The sequence below is a fragment of the Electrona antarctica genome (assembly GCF_951216825.1).
Source record: "Electrona antarctica genome assembly, chromosome: 23".
In the NCBI taxonomy this organism is placed as follows: Eukaryota; Metazoa; Chordata; class Actinopteri; order Myctophiformes; family Myctophidae; genus Electrona; species Electrona antarctica.
The window spans coordinates 31,970,541-31,978,400 of record NC_136804.1 but is presented as its reverse complement, the minus strand read 5'-3'; the positions used below and the strand labels follow the sequence as shown (position 1 = coordinate 31,978,400).

Here is a 7,860-nt window from a genome sequence, read left to right as displayed (position 1 = left end):
GTCTGGTCTCGTGCCTGTCGCCCAAGGCCCGGATGTAACCGAGGAGGACTAGAGGACTATAACTAGGACTATAGGAGAGGACTATAGGATGGACGGGTTTCTAATGGTCTGTGTTTGCAGTGTGAGCTGCGGCTCTGCCGAACCCGTCGTTCTGCCACGCTCCCACTCCATCATGGGGATTAGGTAGCCGAATATCCACTGCCATATCCCCGCGAAGAGCAGCAGCAGAGGCAACGAGGCCCCCTCCTCACCTCACCTCTCCACCCTGCACACCCACCCACCCTTCCACCACGCACAGCGGGACGTCGTTACCGGAATACAGAGACTGTAGACCCTTATTTATCATTCCCCTTTTTTATGATTTATTTTTTAATTTCTTTATTTAGTTTCCGCCCCCCCCTCCCCCCCACCCTCTCTCTCTCTCTCTCTCCAACAACCAACCTCCTCCTCCTGGCTGCCTTCCTTGGTTCGTTCTTCTCCTGCTGCACCTCCTCCTCCTCCTCCTCCTCTCTCCCTCTCTCTCTCACTCTCTCCCTCTCCCTCCCATTCACCTATAAGGATAACGGCGGACTACATTTATGGTAAATGAGAGAAAGAACATGTACATTCCCGAGGACAACCTTGAGAATCATCAAGGTACGTGGTATATAATTCAACTCTTTGCGTGTGTGTGTGTGTGTGTGTGTGTGTTGGTGTGGGGGGAGCTAGGTATCCAACAGGAGGTGGTGAAGAGCTGAATGGGGGGGGGGGGGGGGGGGAGGAAGAGGGAACGGGTACTAGGCTACGTGTTACCTCCTCCTCTCGGCTTGTTCTCAACAGATGGACGGCGGGCCTCACTCGCTTTCTCCGCCACTGTCTCCCCCTCTGTCTCCCCCTCTGCCCCCCCCCCCCCCCCCTTCCTCTCTCTATCACCCCCCCCCACCCCCACACCCCCCTCCCCGCCGCCTCCATCTCCCCCTCCTCCTCTCGGTGCAAGTTGTGTCATAATTACGCAGTAACATGGGGCAGGTTAAGCAGCACCATCCATGGAGAGATGAATCGCTCCCTCTCTTCGTTAGAACCAGATCTGCATGTTGTAATAGTTGATTATTCACCATTTGGTTGGGTGATAGGCTATACTATTATGTTATGTGTGCCACTAATTCATATTCCAGTCGGCAGTCAGTGTCCTAAACAAGTCAATTATCGCTAGAATCCAGTTCGAATTGTGTTAATAAATCACACAGCCAGAGGGACGTGCGTGTGAAAATGCCAATTTCAAATAATTAAGCCCTGCATACACACAGGATTATAGCCTAATCTTCCTCTTAACGAATTTATGAAAATGTGCCTGCATTGGAAGAGTAGAGGGTGCATTTATTTCTTTGAGAAACGACCTCATGGCCTCCTTATGGTCCCCAAACGGCTCAAAGCTGTGCACACACACACACACACGCACACACGCACGCACGCACACACACGCACACGCACACACACAATCACTATCGATCCAGCCCCTCTTCCTAGTCCTAATCAATACTTGTATTTTGTCAGATGAAGCCAAAGGCATAATGTAGGTGTTATGTTGACATTGGTAGGGCAGAAGGAGGGAGCAGCAGAGGGACACAAGGCGAGGGCTGCCGGGTGACTTGTACCCCGACTGGAAGCTGAGGTTGTTTTGCATTAATGATAGACTTCTGAAGAACGCCATTTCATGTAATCTATCTGGTGCCTTCATTTATTGATCGTCGTGGTAACGTGCACACGAACGCACGCACGCACGCACGCACGCACGCACGCACGCACGCACGCACACACACACACACACACACACACACACACACACACACACACATGCAACAACATGCCTATGTCATTAACGGACATGAACTGGTGGCCTAGTTGGTTTACTTGTTGTGTACCCTGGCTGACATGGTGGCACAGAGCGGCAACATTGATCCATCTTCAATTGTTGTTCCGAGTCATGTTTACAACGACACTGGGAGGAACAAAAGCAGCCTAACAAGGGATTGATTCAGCTTGATCTCTCACTTCGGCTGTCATTCCTGTCATGATATCCACTTCAGCATGAGCCTCAAAAGTGTTTTTGGACTTGGTCATCGCTGGTTGGATTGTGTAGTTTGTTGGATGTTTAGTTTGTTGTCGGTTAGTTGGATTCTGGGGTTACTGATTGACCACTCCTCTAGTCAGTAGAGTTTCCTCCAGCTGCTTCAAGACATTAGACCATCTAGTTTGGTTGAACCTCTGCTCTTAAACTGAATATCTACAACAGTGGTTCTCATTCTAGACCTGTTTGGTTGAACCTCTGCTCTTAAACTGAATATCTACAACAGTGGTTCTCATTCTAGACCTGTTTGGTTGAACCTCTGCTCTTAAACTGAATATCTACAACAGTGGTTCTCATTCTAGACCTGTTTGGTTGAACCTCTGCTCTTAAACTGAATATCTACAATAGTGGTTCTCATTCTAGACCTGTTTGGTTGAACCTCTGCTCTTAAACTGAATATCTACAACAGTGGTTCTCATTCTAGACCTGTTTGGTTGAACCTCTGCTCTTAAACTGAATATCTACAACAGTGGTTCTCATTCTAGACCTGTTTGGTTGAACCTCTGCTCTTAAACTGAATATCTACCACAGTGGTTCTCATTCTAGACCTGTTTGGTTGAACCTCTGCTCTTAAACTGAATATCTACAACAGTGGTTCTCAAGTGCGGTTTCAGGGTTCAAATGGACCTCTGTTACAGGTCTGTAACTCTGAGGGTTGCATCTTGAGTTCTTGACCACAAACTGACCGTGTGATGGTGACTGAGATTTATTGAGATTTCTGGTGGTTATCCAATCTAACTATAGCATTTTTCCAGTTACTGAATTGAACCCCTGAGGAGAACCCCTGCATTTCTTTATAGCATTTTGAGGGATGCTAGCCCCTCCTATATACAGGTTTAAAGTTTGTTTTTAGTTCAATGTTTGTTTTAAAAACGCAATGAAGTGAAAAATTATCTTGTCATCTTGTCCCTAACACAAACAGTAAATGCCATTAACAATAAAGATAATTTAATGTTTGTGTTGGCACCATGGGAGGCATACTTTGGTTAGACATAGCATTGGTCCGACTGGATTAAGGTTGGTGAGGGGTGCGTTAAAACGACCGGATTAAGGTTGGTGAGGGGTGCGTTAAAACGACCGGATTAAGGTTGGTGAGGGGTGCGTTAAAACGACCGGATTAAGGTTGGTGAGGGGTGCGTTAAAACGACCGGATTAAGGTTGGTGAGGGGTGCGTTAAAACGACCGGATTAAGGTTGGTGAGGGGTGCGTTAAGACGACCGGATTAAGGTTGGTGAGGGGTGCGTTAAAACGACCGGATTAAGGTTGGTGAGGGGTGCGTTAAAACGACCGGATTAAGGTTGGTGAGGGGTGCGTTAAAATGACCGGATTAAGGTTGGTGAGCGGTGCGTTAAGACCACCGGATTAAGGTTGGTGAGGGGTGCGTTAAGACGACCGGATTAAGGTTGGTGAGGGGTGCGTTAAAACGACCGGATTAAGGTTGGTGAGGGGTGCGTTAAAACGACCGGATTAAGGTTGGTGAGGGGTGCGTTAAAACGACCGGATTAAGGTTGGTGAGGGGTGCGTTAAGACGACCGGATTAAGGTTGGTGAGGGGTGCGTTAAAACGACCGGATTAAGGTTGGTGAGGGGTGCGTTAAAACGACCGGATTAAGGTTGGTGAGGGGTGCGTTAAGACGACCGGATTAAGGTTGGTGAGGGGTGCGTTAAAACGACCGGATTAAGGTTGGTGAGGGGCGCGTTAAAACGACCGGATTAAGGTTGGTGAGGGGTGCGTTAAAACGACCGGATTAAGGTTGGTGAGGGGTCGTTAAGGGTTGGGAGAGGGTTAAGGTTAGGTTTAGGTGTGCTGCCCCGTGGGAGGTTAGGGTTAGGGTGAGGGTTTGAGATATCGGTTTTACATCACCATTACATCACCTAAACAACATGAGTTAGACTTTAATATAGTAGCGCCCCTCACTTCACACGGGTGTGATTTGTTTTGACGCAGTGAAAACAGAATTAATTTAAAAGTGGGGCTATAGTGAACTGTCCTAATTGACAACTTTAAACATCAGTGTATTTGGTGGTCGGATTCAAAGTTCTTCAAAGCCACAGTCTGTGTTTTTTTGTTTTCTCCTGATGGAGGAAGGTAATTGCAACGGTAACACCTAGGATACAAACCTGGCTCTTCCGCAGTTGAGGCATTAGTTTGACTCGCTTCCAAACTAAATGTCATGCGTTGCGAGCTTGTAGATCGGCTATTTTCAAAGGTGTTAAAAAGGTCTTAAAAATCCTTAACTTGTCGCTTTAGAAATGTGCAGATACCCTGTGTTGCACATTAAACTAATCACCTGGGGACCCCCCACAATCAGGGAACCAATGGTCTAAAATGAAAGACAATATGGCGTCCATACATTATGATGGGTTATGTTTAGTGGTATAATAATGACCGCAGTGATATAGAGTAGACACATCTGGATCAATTTCCTTAGTCATGTAAATAGACCTTAGCCGCTCCATATCAACTACTGTATTTGAAAATACATACTGTACACTCAAATTCAATCATGATTAGATACTGGTCAACGCTTATACTGTATGGCTGCCAGAAACTACATCTGTCTATGAAAGTACTGTACAGACGTCATCGTGGTATTTAGATAAACTAAGTCTAGCCACATGTCACACAGAGAAAATAGCCAATCTACAAGTTTATTTCTTTCTGAGCTTGCTATTTTTGAAGATTTCTGAAGGTATTTGAAAAATATCACTTAAAAAGGTCATGCCCAAAATAGGGAGTCTTCACTTCGCTTGCTTGCTCGCCACTGTGGACTGTTCTTTTTCGTAGCCTGCAGCTTTCCAGAGAAATGGCACAGCCTCTCTTAGGGGGTGTACATGGGAGACATAGTGAATGAGATTGACTTAACGCTGATAGACAAGACAATGTTTATTGTCCATCCACATAATTGCCGGGGACAATTCAGCAGTCGTTTGATATTGGGAGAGACAGGCCCCTGCCCAATTCTACACCCTTGTGTGACGGGACTATTGATTAGGAGGAGGGTTGATTGATTGCGATTAAAATGTTCCAACTGGAACGGGATCACTATAGGTGTCAGGGCAGGCAGGCCTAACACCTTTATATGCTGGGAGCTGGTTTAATGGTGTGTGTTATTTAGGCAGGCTTCAGGTCTTAAGCAAGACACAGCCAGGCATCGAGGTGCATGTCTCGTTCTGATGCATGGGAACAAGACACAGCCAGGCATCGAGGTGCATGTCTCGTTCTGATGCATGGGAACAAGACACAGCCAGGCATCGAGGTGCATGTCTCGTTCTGATGCATGGGAACAAGACACAGCCAGGCATCGAGGTGCATGTCTCTTTCTGATGCATGGGAACAAGCAAGAAATACGTGTGCTGTTTGTGATGCGCAGTGTTACGCTCTCCTCTCCATCCACCCACGTTGCTCAAAGCAGCAGCTAGCTCTCTGCAATCCTCCAGCTCTCTCTCTCGCCGTAATTCGACAAACGGCTATTGTGTCTTTTAATAGCCCAAGTTGTGATCAAAATGACGACGCAAATGATGATTGCAATGCCTCCGATTATTATTATGATCAGCGCTATCATCAACCACATACCTCGTTGCCGCCTTGGCGACAGGTTCCATAGCAACAGGGGATGGGAAGAGAGAGATGGTCGCGCGTGTGTGTCTGTGTGTGTGTGCGTGCGTGCGTGCGTGCGTGCGTGCGTGCGTGCGTGCGTGCGTGCTTGCGTGCGAGAGAGAGAGAGAGAGAGAGAGAGAGAGAGAGAGAGAGAGCGTGAGAATATTTTTATGTCGCACCTAAGCAGTATTTGCGTTAGCTTATCCTCAGAGTGGTCTGGATGAGTGTCTGTCATTTGCACTACCTACCCTTCATCAGTTAAAATACTTTGTCTTCACCAGAAATGAATGGCACTTACACGTGTGTGTGTGTGTGTGTGTGTGTGTGTGTGTGTGTGTGTGTGTGTGTGTGTGTGTGTGTGTGTGCTCGCGCGCACGTTGTGTGCGTGCATGCGTGCTCGTGCACAGAACGACATGGGATCCAAATTCCTACAGTTTCAATTCCTATTATAATGTCCACTATGACAACTCTGGAGGGAGTGTGTTCAGCGGTGGACTGGCCACAGGACGTACCAGGCATTATGCCCGGTGGGTCGACCCACATGGTGGGCCGACCCACATGGTGGGCCGGTCTGGGCCAAATGTTACATTAGTTGTCTGTTGGTTGTGTATCATTTATGTTGTACTGTAAATGTGGTGGTGTTAAGGGCTTGTATTTCAAGTATTTGTATGGGCCTCGATCCAAAAAGTCACTAGAGTATCTCCACGCTGGTTGTGGTGCAGGGCCAGTCTGGGCCAAATTCCGTGAAAATGTCCGGGCTGAATCTTTGTCTCAGTCCAGCCCTGAGTGTGTTATCACCCAACGCCCAGAGATCAGCTCCAGTATCAGCTCATTACTTCCAGATATTGGGCATGTTGCGGTGTTGTCCAGTCATTAAGGTTTCATTAAGATCCGTATCTGAGGTTGTCATTCACTGTGTCTCTTTCCTTTAGTCTAGACAAGTGGTTCCCAAACTGTTTTGTCACTCAACCGTAAACAACCAACATACAGTATAAGTTACAGTATAACCTGGACATTTTAAGACTTAAGATATTTGTAATACCTCTAAAGCAAACAAAAAAGAAAAATAAGACCATTAAAAGTAATCAAAAAACTATACCTACTATAAACATTTTTTTGTCAAACATTGGCAAAATTGTGAAATATTACCTATAAGAAAGAGGCAAAAATTGCCACTCCTACAATTCCAAGTGCTTGTCCTCGGCAGTGGCTCAGGGGTAGAGTGGCTGGATGGCAACCGCAAGGTTGCCAGTTTGAACCCGGGCTCCCCCAGAGTTAGTGTTGAAGTGTCCTTGAGCAAGACTCTGAACCCTGAATTGCTCCTGATGAGCAGTTTGGTGCCTTGCATGGTTTCCGCCGCCATCCGTGTATGAATGTGTGGGTGAATGTAATGCACACATCTATGTAAAGCACCTTGGATAAAGGCGCTATATAAATGAACCATTTTGTCCTCAGTTCCAATAGGATTATTTTGGGTGGGGCTACAGCCATGGATACCGTGAGGCCGGTGAGAGGTATGCCGTGATCCATGTGGTGTGCCTTGGAACTTTGTGACAATTTCGCATTGCAATGTGAAATTGCACAAAAAAAATGCAACAAAATATTGAAAATTGTACAATATCAGTTAAAAAAACAACAACAATCGGTTTGAAAACCACTTTTCATATGTTGTCCATACATTGTGATGGGTTTTGTTTAGGACAGAGGTATATATATTGACCGCAGGGGACTTAACTTACACACACGCACGCATGCACGCACACACTGGCGTGTCTCTGTCCGTGCGTTAGTGGTGTAGCAGTGTAATCAGGCAGAGGTGATTTTCCCCGTGGGCTCAGTGCCACAGGCGCCGCACTTTTGTTAGGGACACTAATTGGTTTCCGATGGTTACCCTCGAGACCTGGCAATCCGCCAAATCACCTCATTGTATCAGCTTGCTTTGATATGCCAAAAATATCCCACTGAACTCACAATGAAAGATACAGGTCATCATATATATATTTCTTTAACATATATAACATTATTTTAACCCATTTTGGGGCGGGAACCCCTTTTGGTGTTAGCATTATGTTATGCTTTAGCTATTGAAAAATAGCAGATCTACAAGCTCATAGCGCGCCACCGAGTGGCGCGCTATGAGCTTGTAGGTCTGC

General features: G+C 46.5%; 1 pseudogene across 1 annotated transcript in view; it reads left to right on the top strand.

Moving 5' to 3' along the window:
• The first annotated feature begins 578 nt into the window (after positions 1-578).
• The window catches only part of LOC306916755 (voltage-dependent L-type calcium channel subunit alpha-1C-like), a 162,414-nt pseudogene continuing 155,132 nt past the window's right edge, over positions 579-7,860 (top strand). Inside the window, exon 1 of the transcript XR_013792486.1 lies at positions 579-636. The product of XR_013792486.1 is annotated as a voltage-dependent L-type calcium channel subunit alpha-1C-like (transcript). The remainder of the gene's footprint in view (positions 637-7,860) is intronic.